The sequence below is a fragment of the Cololabis saira genome, chromosome 13 (assembly GCF_033807715.1).
Source record: "Cololabis saira isolate AMF1-May2022 chromosome 13, fColSai1.1, whole genome shotgun sequence".
Classification (NCBI taxonomy): domain Eukaryota; kingdom Metazoa; phylum Chordata; class Actinopteri; order Beloniformes; family Belonidae; genus Cololabis; species Cololabis saira.
Genome location: NC_084599.1, coordinates 7958490 through 7972262, shown reverse-complemented (window position 1 = coordinate 7972262; position 13773 = coordinate 7958490).

Sequence of the window (13773 nt, the reverse complement as noted above, 5' to 3'; positions counted from 1 at the left end):
TTTCCCAAGAGGCAGTTGAGTCTGTGGACATTGGGATAGGCTTGCCCACTTCCAGAGTTGAGGTCTGTGGCGCAGTTAAAAAACCTCCACAGCATCAGGTCTCCAGGGGTGGATGAGTTCTGCCCTGAGGTCCTGAAGCCTCTGGATGTTGGGCTATCTTGGTTTACACATCTCTGCTACATTGTGTGGTAATCAGGGGCAGTCCCTCTGGACTGAAAGAGTAGGGCGGTCCTCTAGTCAAGAAAGGGAACTGGTGGGTGTGATGCAAATACAGGGGAGCCACATTCCTCAGCCCCCTTGGTAAGATTTAGGTGGAGAAGCAAGTCAAATTGACTGTCAAATCTCAGATTCAAGGGGAATAATCCATCAGGTTCCATCGTGAAATGCCGTACCCTGCTCTATAACCTTGCAAGGATTCTGGAGGGATCATAGAAGTTTGCCCAATCAGTTTACAAGGGGTTTGTGGAATTGGAGAAGAAATTTGATTGTAGGGGGTGTGCCTATAAAATAGGGTACTGGGTTTGGTGCCACAGATTTTTCAGTCCTTATACAAACGCAGTGAGACTTTGTTCTGCATTGCAAGTCAAATTCAATCTGGATGGGATTTGGACTTTGTTAGGGCAACAAGTCACTGATTCTTTCACACTACAAATTGATTGCACCTAAATTTGCTGATAGCAGTGCTTCCTAGTGTTCCTAGGTGCAGCCAAGGGTGGAGAGGTCTTGTTTGGTGGCCAAAGGATTCCATCTCGGCTTTTTGCAGATGATGTAGTCCTATTTGCTTTATTAAGCCAGGATGTTAGGTTAGGCTCAAAGGTACTCTGTGTATGTGTATGTTTCACTTGAGTCATAGTGAACACAGCAATAGGATTATGGTACACACCAAAATCAACCATACCAAGACTGAGGGGAAACATAGAAACATGATGGTCTTCTACCACTCATATTGATCATTGACAGCACTGACCATTTTAATGTGGTTTGTGGTGCAGCGTTTAGACTGGAGTGAAAACAACACTTGTGCCCAGTACTTTGCCTCCTACTCCTGCACCCAGAACCTTGCCTTCCTGCTCATGAGAAAAGGTATTTGGATCGAGTTCTGGTTCCAGCCACACTCTTGGTGGTTCATGCCTTAGCCTAATGCCGGCCCCAAGACCGACCGCCTGAGCTGTGCCGCCAATCCACCCGCTATCTGGCATGAGCTTGAGCACATGAGCTATCTGGCAGGTCCACCCAGTCGCCCTCCTGAATTGTCTCACCGGTCAGCCCAGCTGGCTTCCTGGAACTCTCTGCCTCTAGCGCAGGGACGAGGCCGTGCCCCCTTAACTTTCTGACCTATCCAGAAGTCACCTTCGGTTCATGTTCTGTTTGGTCCTTCCCCCGAGCCCCATCTATAGCTGCTCTTTACAATGAATAGGCTGAGGGGGTTCAGGCCAATGTAGAAAAGCAGCAGGGACAGGGGACCTCCTTGTTACAAAACACACTTAATAATAATTTGTGACACTGGCTTTGTTCTGGTATTTAACGTTGTCATCCACGGTCCCGGTGAGTTTGTCATGAATGTTTTTCATCACCATGTCTTGCTAATACTATACAGTCCCAAACATTCCAGTTTCCATGTATGCAACACCGGCTTTGTTGTAGTTAATCCAGGCCATAGATTTTTCCTCTGATTTTAAGGCAAGGCATGTTTAATTGTATAGTACATTTCAGCAACAAGGCAATTCAAGGTGCTTTATGTATTGAACACATGAAAAATAAACAGGGAAAAAGAGATGAAAAAATTAGGAGTGACAACGCAGTGGCATAATACAAATAAAAGTTGGACTGTCTTTAGATTAAATTTTACAGTCTCAAGTGACAGTTCTTTCAACCAGAAAGTGATGTTTGGCTCTTCTGGAGTTACTTTCAATTATCTTCTGAAAATTGCTCATGTATTAAATCATTTGAGCCACTGTTTTTTTTTTGTTTGTTTGTTGTTTTTTTTTTCATTATTGCTTCAATTATAATTGTAAAGAATGTCCATGTTGTGCAATCCAAAGTTATTTTATAGTAGATGAATAGAACTGCCATTTTCTGGGGTTCTTTCAAAAATCTTTAGTCTAGTTCAGGCTGAGTTAACCACTCTGTCCTATAAGCAGCTGGTAAACATGTGCTTCTATTTGTTTGTGGAAGGACTGTAGTTTCTTAAGCCAGTTGTTGGGTCAGGACCAGGATCTCTGTACGATGTACGATGTCTGCCAATCAGTGTGGTTACATGCACATCTAAATCAAGCTATTGGCAACATTCTACCTAAGGATTAAACTGAAGTTTCAGAGAAATCGAAGTATACATGCATGAGATGACAATCGGTTATTGCGTGAGGTGCGTTCAACTCTGTGATGCTAGGTGGCGCCACACACACTTTTGCGTTGGCGTTCTTCCGGTTAGTTTTTTGTTGTCCGTCTTCTCCTTCTCCTACTGTGTTGATATTCTGGCTTTTGCAGTGTCGTCTCTTTCAGAAGGGGGAGTCCCGCGGTAGTCACTAGCTCGGCTAAGCGTGGGTTGCGTTTACATGCCGGAATAACTCGAATTAGCACCGCATTATCTGGCACTAATAGCTCAATCTCAAGAACTTCAGTTCAGTTCCGCTACAGCCCGGCAGTCACATACTGACTGTGATGGTAATTGGTTCTGGAAGATCACTTTGGTGACTTCTCAGATCCACTGACACCAAAGGACTGGTGTTATTTATTGTTTTCCAAATGAATTTCCACTCTTGGTTTACTCTTAGCCTTTGTCAGGGTTTAGCTAGGTTAGGTGGTTAGGGCTTGTTTTTAACATATATGTTGCCAATCAGAGTACGTTTTGGTTGGTTTAGTGGAAAACATCCCATTTCATTTTCTCACTTCTGCTTTATAGTCCACTTTCTCAGGTAGGTAGTTGGAGCTGTGAGCCTTTGTTTGACAGTCTCCAGTAATCACTATATGGAGTTTGCATTTCTTATGAAGTTCTATCTTCATTGCACCTTTCTGTTTCTCTTGCTGGGTTTAGCTGGGTTACCCCTCTTGCCCATGCTACCTTGTTTTAAGTTTCCAGCCTTGTAATCCTTAGGAGTCTTTATGACATTTGATTTCCATCTTGTTGCATATAATCAGTAATGGAAGCTGTGGTGTATATAAGTTTACTGGTCTCTGTAATGGGCCCAGTAGGGGCTTGATGTGTTTTTCTAAATTTAGATCTGAGTCCATTACTACATCCAGATTTCTGGCCCGGTTTCTGGTATTAAGGTGTATACAGTAGATTCCTTGGTAAGGAGGCTCACGTTTTCGAATGAGGGCACTTGCCACCTAGTTTTGGCAGACCAGTCATACCCCCAAACAATCACTATAACTAGAAATAAAGTCTCCAAGGATTGGACCTTGTTTTTTTTGTTTATTTGTTTGTTTTTGTTTCTCAAAACATGTTGGGATAAATCAGTACACTATTTGGCTTTCACTTTGGAAAGACTTCATTAGGAATTCTACAAAGTCCCACCCTACAGTGTTTTTAATTCAGTTTAATTTTGGGGTGGGGGGGTAGATAACAGATGACTTAAGAAATGATGCAATGTTCAGATGTAAGGTGTGAATCAGAGACACAGTGTGTTGTTGTGATGTTTCCCGCTGCTGATGAGGAAGCATTTCATGAATTATTTAATTTGCAGAAGAGATTCTGACATAAAGACGAGTATCTGTTAGTATAAAGCTTTAATGATGACCATGCTAACATGGAAAACCACCTGGACTAACATTACATAAGCCATCCCCCTTTTTTATCATTCAGCCTACACCTTTATACTTGTAAGAGTTAGCCTCCTTCTTTAAAATGTGAAGAGAGGCTCCATTAAGGCTTGCCAGGTTTAACTTTAGAGCTACCGCTTAACATTGGTTGAACTCGAAAAGACTTGACAGACTTACAGATGGTTCTCCTAAACTAAATACAGAATATTATACGTTGCTAAAATTATTTGAAAATATTCAACTCTGAAGTAGGCTGTGGAGATTATTTGGGCTATCATATCATAGGCCTACGCTATAGCTTTTATAACTGTACCTGTAATTGTTGTTTTTGTTGGTATGTATGTATATGCATATGTATATATGTATATATATATATATATATATATATATATATATATATATATATATATATATATATATATATATATATATATATATATATATATATATATATATATATATATATATATATATATATATATATATATATATATATATATATATATATACATCATGGTACCTCAAACAGGATACTAACCCACATTACACAGCTAAAGAAGCCCCAAAATGCCTAACAAAACATTGGACTGTTCTGAAGTGTCCTTTTATGAGTCATGATTGAAATCCTGTGGAACCATCTGTAGAAACATGCAGTCTGGCCAAGGTACCCTCAAACCTGAGAAGGTTGGAGCAGTTTACACATGAGGAGTAAGCCAAAATACCAGTGAACAGGTGCAGGAGTCCCATTTAGAGTTACAAAAGTGGTTTAATGGCTGTGATTCCTTCAAAAGGCCATGCAACAAAATATCAAGTTTAGGGTCCCAGGATTTTTCAACAGCCCAGTTCCATTAGTTTGTTTTTATGTCTTCCTTAAATACATGCTTATATCCTACATGTGTGTGTAAAACAAAAAGGAGGAAGAGGTGACAGAAGAAGAAAATAATGTGGAGCACAAAGAGGAGAAACAGAAGGGAAGAAGAACAGAAAAGAGGAAATACATAAGGAGGAAAAAAGAGAATGGGAGACAAAACATGGAAAGTGGAGAGCAGAAGAGCCCAGAGGAAGAGCAAGAGAGCATAGAAGGATGGATCAGAGAAACAGGAGTCACTTTACATCCATCTCATCTTGTTATACTCAAGAGTGGTAATTCTCTTTTTTATTTAAAGTGAAGAACATCAGGAAAGAAGGCCAAGAGACAGGGAAATGACCTGTAGCCAAGTGCATAGGCTGGGACTTGGACCGGCTGGATTACCCTTCTATTCATGGGGTGCCCACCCATCCAGCTGAGCTACCCATATGCCATGAACATGTTTTTGTGTGTGTCTATCCATCCATCTGTGTAGAATAATGGCGCTTTTACACTAGTACCTGTAGTACCAGCAAAGCTGCTGTGACGTATTTGATTGTGTGATCTAAACAAAGAAGACAACAACACTAAAGATGTAGAACCTGGAGGAGATGATAGATGTGCTGCTGGGTCTGTGGTTTGTGTTCGATATCAAGTTAAAAAATGAGAGTGAAAGAAGCTTCAAGCGGCAACGCTTTTTTAAAAATTTTGTTTGTCTCGGTGCTGCTGAAAAGTCAGCTGGATCCGTGAGCAGCTATGAAGAGACAGAGCTCCTGGTAGATCTGGTCGTTCCTTATCGCCCGTCTAGATCTCTTTTTAATTCTCTCCTCAGCAAGTTTATGAACAACTGCACCTCAGAGTTGGATCACCAAACAGACTTTTGCGCTGCCATTGTCTGTCAAATAAAATGAACAGGAAGAGAGGAGGCTTTCCTACAGAAGCCTCCTCTCTCAGCAGGCCAGCACTGGGCCCCTCAATGGCCTCTGTGGGACACAATCCACTCCACAACCCACAACCCAAAGGGCCCAAAGCATCTATAGGTACTGTAAATGCATTTTGACCCTGTTTGGCTCTTACTAAATGTTCTGGCAGCTAAATTCCCCCTAAGGTTTATGTTAACTGTAAACTAGCAGCATCACATTAAAGACTACATTCTGCAGGTAACTGGCTGCCAGTGTTTCCTGGTTCATGTTTGAACTCTGAATGAACTAAAGTCATTTAGGTAAGACCAGTCTTAAACAGATTTTCTCACATTGTTGTCAAAGGTTGTTTCTTTTCCATATGTATTAGAATATAACAGCTCACAAAAGTAAACACTGGTGGTGTTTCTTTTATTTGTTTAGACTGTTTTCTTACAAAACACATATTAGTTCAGGCCAACCTTTAGAAGACAGCTTCTTCTTTACATTCCTATGGTATTACATTGAGAGATGTGTGTACAATATCAATTCCTGTTTTTATTAAAATTATGTTCTGCCATAGCATCATTCACATTGCGTTTCTTTAGTTCTCCCTTCATTAGTTCACCCATCTGTTCTTGGCCACATTTAATCAGATTTTGCCAAAATGTGTGAAAAATATGCATCTCACTTTCACATTCCAGCATTTGTGTAATCACCGTACACTGATGAGGTCCAAGGGGTTTTTGACAACCCTACTGTTCCCTTCTATCTCATTAAACATTTGTGAGGGTTTTGACAATGCCTAACAAGTTCTTTTTCACATTTCTTTTTCCTGTTTTTTCGAAAAAAGTTCATAGTAAAATTTCAAATCCATCTACCTCTAACCTAAAGTGGATATGAGCAATACTTGGCAAACTATCACTTATACATTTACTTAGGAAAATGTCATTTTCATTAAAGTTAACATCCATCCTATGTAAACTGGAGATTTGTATCAAGCATGCCAGAATCTAAGCTTTCATTGAAAGGTTTGGGCCTTTAAAACACCATGATGGAGTGAAATGGACTTCATAATTGTCTCGTTTCAGCCCACCATGGAATCAGCAAATAACTTAAAACAGTGCCTGGCCAATGGTGCTCAGGTACTTAGCAGGGTGTTCAATACCATTAGAGGGACTTGCAAATATTGGTAAGGCAATTATTAGCAGTCATGTTTGCGCTTTGGTACCAGGTAACACTACCCTCCCCGTTATGTATGCTGTGAACTCTGGTGCGAAGCGCACAGTTAAAGTGTTACTCTTTACTATCCTAAAGAAGCTCACCTTACACTACGACGTCATTCATAACGGACGATTACCTCATAACTCCTGTCTTCTTAGAGCCACATTTCAACAAAGTGGAAACAGTTAGAATACTATCAAGATGTTTATGCGTTCTCACTTGGGAAATCTTTATCTTAGAAGTATTGACACATACGTCCAAAAAACATCACTTTTCCTATATTGCAATGATTAGCTGGTTATAAACTGATTCTCCTGATCCGATAATGAAGATGATTATTGCACTGATGAAAAATTCCAAACATTTAACATTCATGATGCGTTTGCTTCCTTGCACTCACCTCCAGATCCCACACACACACACACACACACACACACACACACACACGCACACACACACACACACACACACACACACACACAGTCCTTTTACCAGTTTGAGTCTTAAAAAGCTGTCTTTGTTATATTTATCCCTCATTCTCCTGGAGAATGTAACAATAATAATGCATTAAGTGGGCTGAGTGCTCTAAACACTCAGCTTCTCCTCAGTAAGTGCAGAGCCAGTTTGCTCGCCGTTGAAAGCATCTTACACACCCAGACCTTCGGAGAGTGAAGAGAGTGACAACGCCCAACCCCCTTTTTGTCATTCTCCCTCACATACACACACACACACACACACACACACACACACACACACACACACAATGGGCGCCTACACACGTGTGAAATCTGGAGGAGGAAAGTAAAACACGGGGAGACTTTAGCACAGGCATCCTGAAGAAAGAAGCCCCATCTGAGTTCCAGTACTCATCCTGCCCGTGTCTGCTGGAGTCAGCAGCATGGTGCAGCTCTGAGCAGGGGGTTAAATCCCCCATAAGAACAGCAAAAGGTCACCAAATGCTGTTGTTTATCAACCATCCAAAAGTGAAGCGCTAAGAGGGTATCCTGTGGATTGATTTGAGCCCCTCTGTGCCGGCAGCCTCACAAACACACCTTAATGATTATCCCAATACTAATTTCAGCACAAACACTGGACAAATACAGCAAATTTCAAGCAATTTCTGTAATTGATTATTGGGCACGGTAGCACTGAGTGGTTTGTTCGATCAATAAAAGCTGATGTCAAAGAAAACGCTAATTTTTCCATGACAACGTGGTCAAACAATATTTTTGCCCTTTATGTCTTTTCAAACCACTTTCCATTTAGTTGAATATTTCCATTTTGTCAAAGCCCCCTGATGTCTCTTACACACATGAAAGATGCATCCTGACGTCAGTGTGTTGGTGCACCAGCCCCAGCGTCGTACGACGCCGACTGCAAACGCAGGAATCATCATTCTGGAAAAAGATGGAATTACAAACGAGATATGAGTTTGAGACTCTTTGGGGAAGCTTATTTTCCACTTGTTTACTTTCACTTTTAGACATAGGCAACACCATTTCATTGTTAGGGTTCAGCATTAAACATATGAAGGCGTAGGAGCAGCAGTTTCACAGATTTGAAGACTCATTGATTGGACTAAATATTTGTCTTTAGTAGATATTAATACGTCTATGTAATATTAAAAATGGGTCTTTGGGTAATTATTTACTCATATTGATCATTTCCTAGTTGTAATTAAGAGTTCTCTATATCCTTTTGCGTTCATTTTAGTATTATACTCATCTCCTGGGGACATAGCAGCATTTATAGTGCTCCCTTTGAACATAAAACACTTTATACAACAACAGCCTTCGGCTTTAGTTGAAGCAAAAAGTCATCTTTAAATGCAAGTTATGATGATGGTTCTCTTAACATTTTAGACCAATCTCAGGCTACAACTAGCCAACTTTAATCATATCAGCCACGGATGACAAGAATGCGTTTATGTGCATGAACAAGGCAGAGCTGCGTTGGACTGAGCAGCAGCAGCGACGTCACAGCGAAGCAACACCCAGTTCAGGAGTGCACATGGAAAACATCCGAATCCACCCAAACATTTATCATTATTATTATGTTTTATTGTAGAGAAGGAATGAAGTTTGTGAAATATGCTTGTTTTAGTGCTAATGCTAATATTTACACATCTGAACAGCTGGATAGTGATGATAAAATCAGTAAAAAAAAGTAAATACAATTAAAAACAAATCTTGAAATGCTTAAAAAAAAGGTTTTTTAATGCAGGAGAGCCACAACAAAGTAATTTTACCATATGGGATTAGAAAATAGAAAGGAAATAAAATGATCATAAATTGCAAGACTAAGGGGTAATAGATCTCTGCCACAAGAATATAGTTGTAGTACTAGTTTTTATTTCCCACGTCCTCCCTGTCACCAGGCGTCAGCCTGATCATCACCTTGTGTTAGTTTAGTCATCAATCCTTTCTATAGCTATTTAAATCAGGAGCATTTTTCTTTTTGCTGAAAGAGAGCACACTATCTTGTTTTCATGCTCAGATACTGTAGTACTGCTCTTCCTCTAAACTTCAAAGTGCTCTTCGTACAAAGATCCCTGAGAAACGTTAACAAATGAGTAATAATAATAATAACCACCCCACGATTGAGGTAGCGACCATGAGACGGAGTTGCTGGTGGAGGCAGATGTCTGTTTCCTCCTGTTCTTGCTGGTCTGTCCAAGGCTCGGTGAGGGAGCGTGACTGAATCAAACACACTCAATGCACTCCATCCGTTTCCTTCGCTAGGCTGACTTTTGTGAATGTACATTGTTTGAATATAATTAAAATGAATTTGATTATATGCGGACGATAACAAATTCATTAGAATGCAATTTGATAATTAGATGGACCTGACTTTATTTAATTGGACTTATAATGAACTTGGTTGTGTTCTCTGTAGAGTATCAGTAAATGACTTTTGTCTTAAATAACTAATACTAAACTCTAAATAACTTAAAAAAAGAAGGGACATTCCCAGTTTGAATCTCCTTCAGGCAGCTAAACGTGTAGGCTCTCTGTCTGTTTGTGTTTGCTGTTCATGCACTGCAAAAACTCAAAATCTTAACAAGAATATTTGTCTTATTTCTAGTTAAAATGTCTCATTTTTAGTCATAAAAATGTCATTGCACTTAAAAACAAGACTCAGCACTGGATAAACAACAATTTTCACCTGTTTCAAGTAGATTTTCACTTAAAATACGTAGAAAAATCTGCCAGTGGAACAAATTCTTTTTGCTTGTAATAAGAAGATAAATCTTGTCCCACTGGCAGATTTTTCTACTTATTTCAAGTGAATATTTACTTGAAACAGGTGAAAATTGTCAAATAACAAGTTATTTTTCTCTTGTTTTAAGTTTAATGAGATTTTTTGACTAAAAATGAGACATTTTAACTAGAAATAAGACAAATATTCCTGGTAAAATGTTTAGTTTTTGCAGTGTGTTTCTGTGCTTCATGTGAGGATGTTTAATGACTTTATTTTAGCAGAGTGTTTAATTCTCATGTATATTGTGAACCATATATCTACGCTCTTTGCACTTACTTCTCAAAGACTTTTATAATGTAAGCTTTTAGGGTAGCTGGTCTATATGCTGTTCATGGAGGGTAAATGGATGAGAGTCTTCTCTCCACTGGAACCAGGATGTTCTCTACAGCACCGGATCCTTCTCCTGACTCAAGCTAGGATTGAAGAGGAGCTGTAAAGCCGGTCCGGACAGACCTTCTCCACTACGGTACCACCTGGACCTGCAGCCTTGCTCAGGTGAGACTCTCCAGCTGCTGGACACAGGCAGGTGAGAGGGGGGAGCATGAGGGGTTTTAGTGGTTCCTGATGTGGAGGGGGATGATGCCCGATGAGAGTTGAGAGATGTGACAGGGGACTCTGTGAATGGCGGCCTTAAAGGGGACCTATTATGGCATCTAATACCTATTTTAAACAGGCCTTGAATGTCTTAAAAACAAGCTTTTGATTGTTTTTGGTAAATAAATTAGAAATTCAGCCTCTGAGCCATGTCTTCAGCATCCTATTCTCTAACCTCATTATCTATGCAGGATTCTGAGTGGGCGGGGCTATGATAATGAGGCTCTGTGCTGATTGGCTGCCTGAATGACGCGATACACCGCTACGAAAAAATGGCGGAAGCTCCGGTTAGTTGTGGGCGTGGTTTCACGCATCGGAGGCCAAACTATGTAAATCGCTCCTGTCGTTACGTAACAATGGGAGCAGAATCTTATTGGCTCGTAGATCCACATCACACTAGACGGCTCATCCGGGCGGCTGTACAGACACTGCAGAATTTAGTTGCTTTCCTCCTTCTCTGAGTTGGCAGGCTGAGGAGAGACCACTTTATGTATGTTAAAGCAAGAAAAAACCTGTTTTTCATAATAGGTCCCCTTTAAGTATGAGGAAGTGAGGAGGCTGAGGCGGAAATCAAGTTAGCCCTTGTGTGGGCATTTATTACAAACACAGTAATACAGACCACTGACAGCAACCCTTCACCACCCCGGTTGAGCTCTTATATACCCTCCCCACATTGATTGGACAAGACCACATACCAGCGTAGGGATTTAGTTTACACACACACATAACACCCATCACTTGGCCAAGAGTATTTACATAATATACAACATCATCTTCCTTACTATAACTCTATACTATATATTGGTCCACATCCGATCTCTGTGTGGCTTCATTAACACAATTTACAGACAATTATCCAGCCAAACACCCCTCTCTTGCTTCCTATACTTGGTTTGATCCAGGAAGTATAAATAGCTCTGACCAGCCACAGAACACTCTTTTGTCTTTTGTCAGGACAGCCATTCACACTTTGCAGACATGTTATCAGTGCTCAGTTCCACCAAACAACTGACAGCCGGCCTGCCTGTTTGTGTTTCTGTCCCCCCTTCTGATTTATGTACCATGCTTTGTGTAGGACTGACTTCCATAGCTGCCAGGAAACGCATGCCCAAGAATCCTCCTAAGTGACAAAATCACAAACATTAATACACATAGCATGACATTTAACCATGTGACATGGAGGGATGGGATTCCTCCATCACAGACTCTGTTCAGGTTCTCTTCAGTCGGATGCTTCATGCTTGAGTGATCTTCATCCCTCATCATCCCACACTTTGTTCTGCAGGTGCTTCCTCTAGCTTTTTCTTGCTTATACTCTGAAAGCCAGGAAGATCAGGAGTTGGAAAAAGCTTCGTCCAGCCACGTCTCCATGCAACATATGAAACAGCCCTCCCAGTTTTTCCACTGTCCTTTTCTCTGCTGACAGTTGATCTATTTTAATTGTGAATAATCTCACGCCACGAAGACCGAGGGAAGTAATGGTTTACTCTTCCTCTTCTCTCTTTGTTAGCTCCGGCTCTTCGTCCACGACACCTCCTCCTGAACTCATCGGAGGGTTGGGGTCTCAGACTGGGTGTTTGTTTGGGTTTTGAAAGCTGAGATCCTCTTCCATGTAAACAATTCTCTGTTGTCATGGTTACATATCATAACAGTTTTAGGAAGTGCCAGAAATGCCTGACGAAAATCCCTCAAGCAGCGTCCAAACTGGAGGAAACAACGGGGTACCAAAATCTCAAGATACAAACATTCAAAGATGCAAACAATGAAAAGTGCATGTCAGAGTAAATGCCTGATCTGCAGGTTACTGATCCATGCGGACGGATGCTCATCAATGTGGAGATCTGGTGTATTTGGCAACAAATCTCTGTCTCAAGATAACAAGATCAAAAAATTATGATTTCAGATTAGTTCATAAATAGTATAATTGTTTTAGTATAAGTGTAAGTGTTTTTTTTAAATATTGTATTGCGCTTTTTAGTAAAACAATTATTTATTGAATAATAAATTCATTATTAAATAATTAAATGCAAGTTCAAAATCTTTTCCAAATGCATTTTCAAATAGAGAAATAAATGACTGAATTTAAAAATAATTAATTTTTCTATTTTTTTATTCATGTGAAAAGGTCATTTTTCCCATCACTGTTTTCTTTTCCGGCTGCATTTTCAAATCCTTTTTCCAAATGGCATTTTCTAAATCTGTTACTTTCCCCATTTAGCTTCTCCTTTTCACTTTTCCGTGGTACTTTTTCACCAATTTGCAATTTTATTTAGTAATATATATACTAATTTCCCAAATAATAACGGATGCTGAAAAGGTCTTATCGCCACTTGCGTGACACTCCCGGTCCTCTGTACTATATAATTTATGTAAAAATGAACAGAAATAAGATTGAATTAAGCTGCTGATTAACCATTAATCTTGTGGAAGAAAGAAAAGAAAAACTCATCAGCATCATGTCTGGCACTCTTTTGACTGTGACTTTGACAGAGTTTTTCATAATAATCTCATAAACATAAAGGGAAACCGCAAGAACAGACATTTCAGAAGCAAACTGAGGAAAACTGAAGGGCTCAAGCTGGGGAGCAGGACATTTTTACAAGTAGCAGTGAGTCCAAGAGTATGGAGGACCAAATAATTAAACACATAATTAAAAATAATTAAAAATAAAAGCAGAAATGTATATATTTTGTTTTTCCTTCTCCTTATACGTGTATTTGTTGTTTTTACATGAAACAGGAAGAAGCAGAATCCTTCCTGTTGATTAACCAATCGTAGAGGAGCTGGACCAAGAAGGCCTCCATTTACATAACGAGGCAGAAATGCATAAGGTAAAGTAAAAAGAGGAGAAGAGAGAATGTAAAAACAAGGAATGCATGTAAAAGGAAAAGGAAGAACAAAATACACATATTTCTGCTTTGATTTTTAATGATGTCAGTTTTGGTCCTCCATACAAGAGATGGGTGTTTTCAAATGTAAGGGCAGTTTTTTTTATGTAAAAAGTAAAATTTCAGAGGATGAAAAGTAAAAAAACTGCTTCCTTACTAAAACGAAGGGGAAATAAAACCCACCTATTTTGATAAATGATAATGATGTCCTTCATTTTAGGTTATCTACTACGTCTTAAACTGTGACATTTTAACATATCACATCATTTTACCATATAAATAACGTTCAAGTCATTTA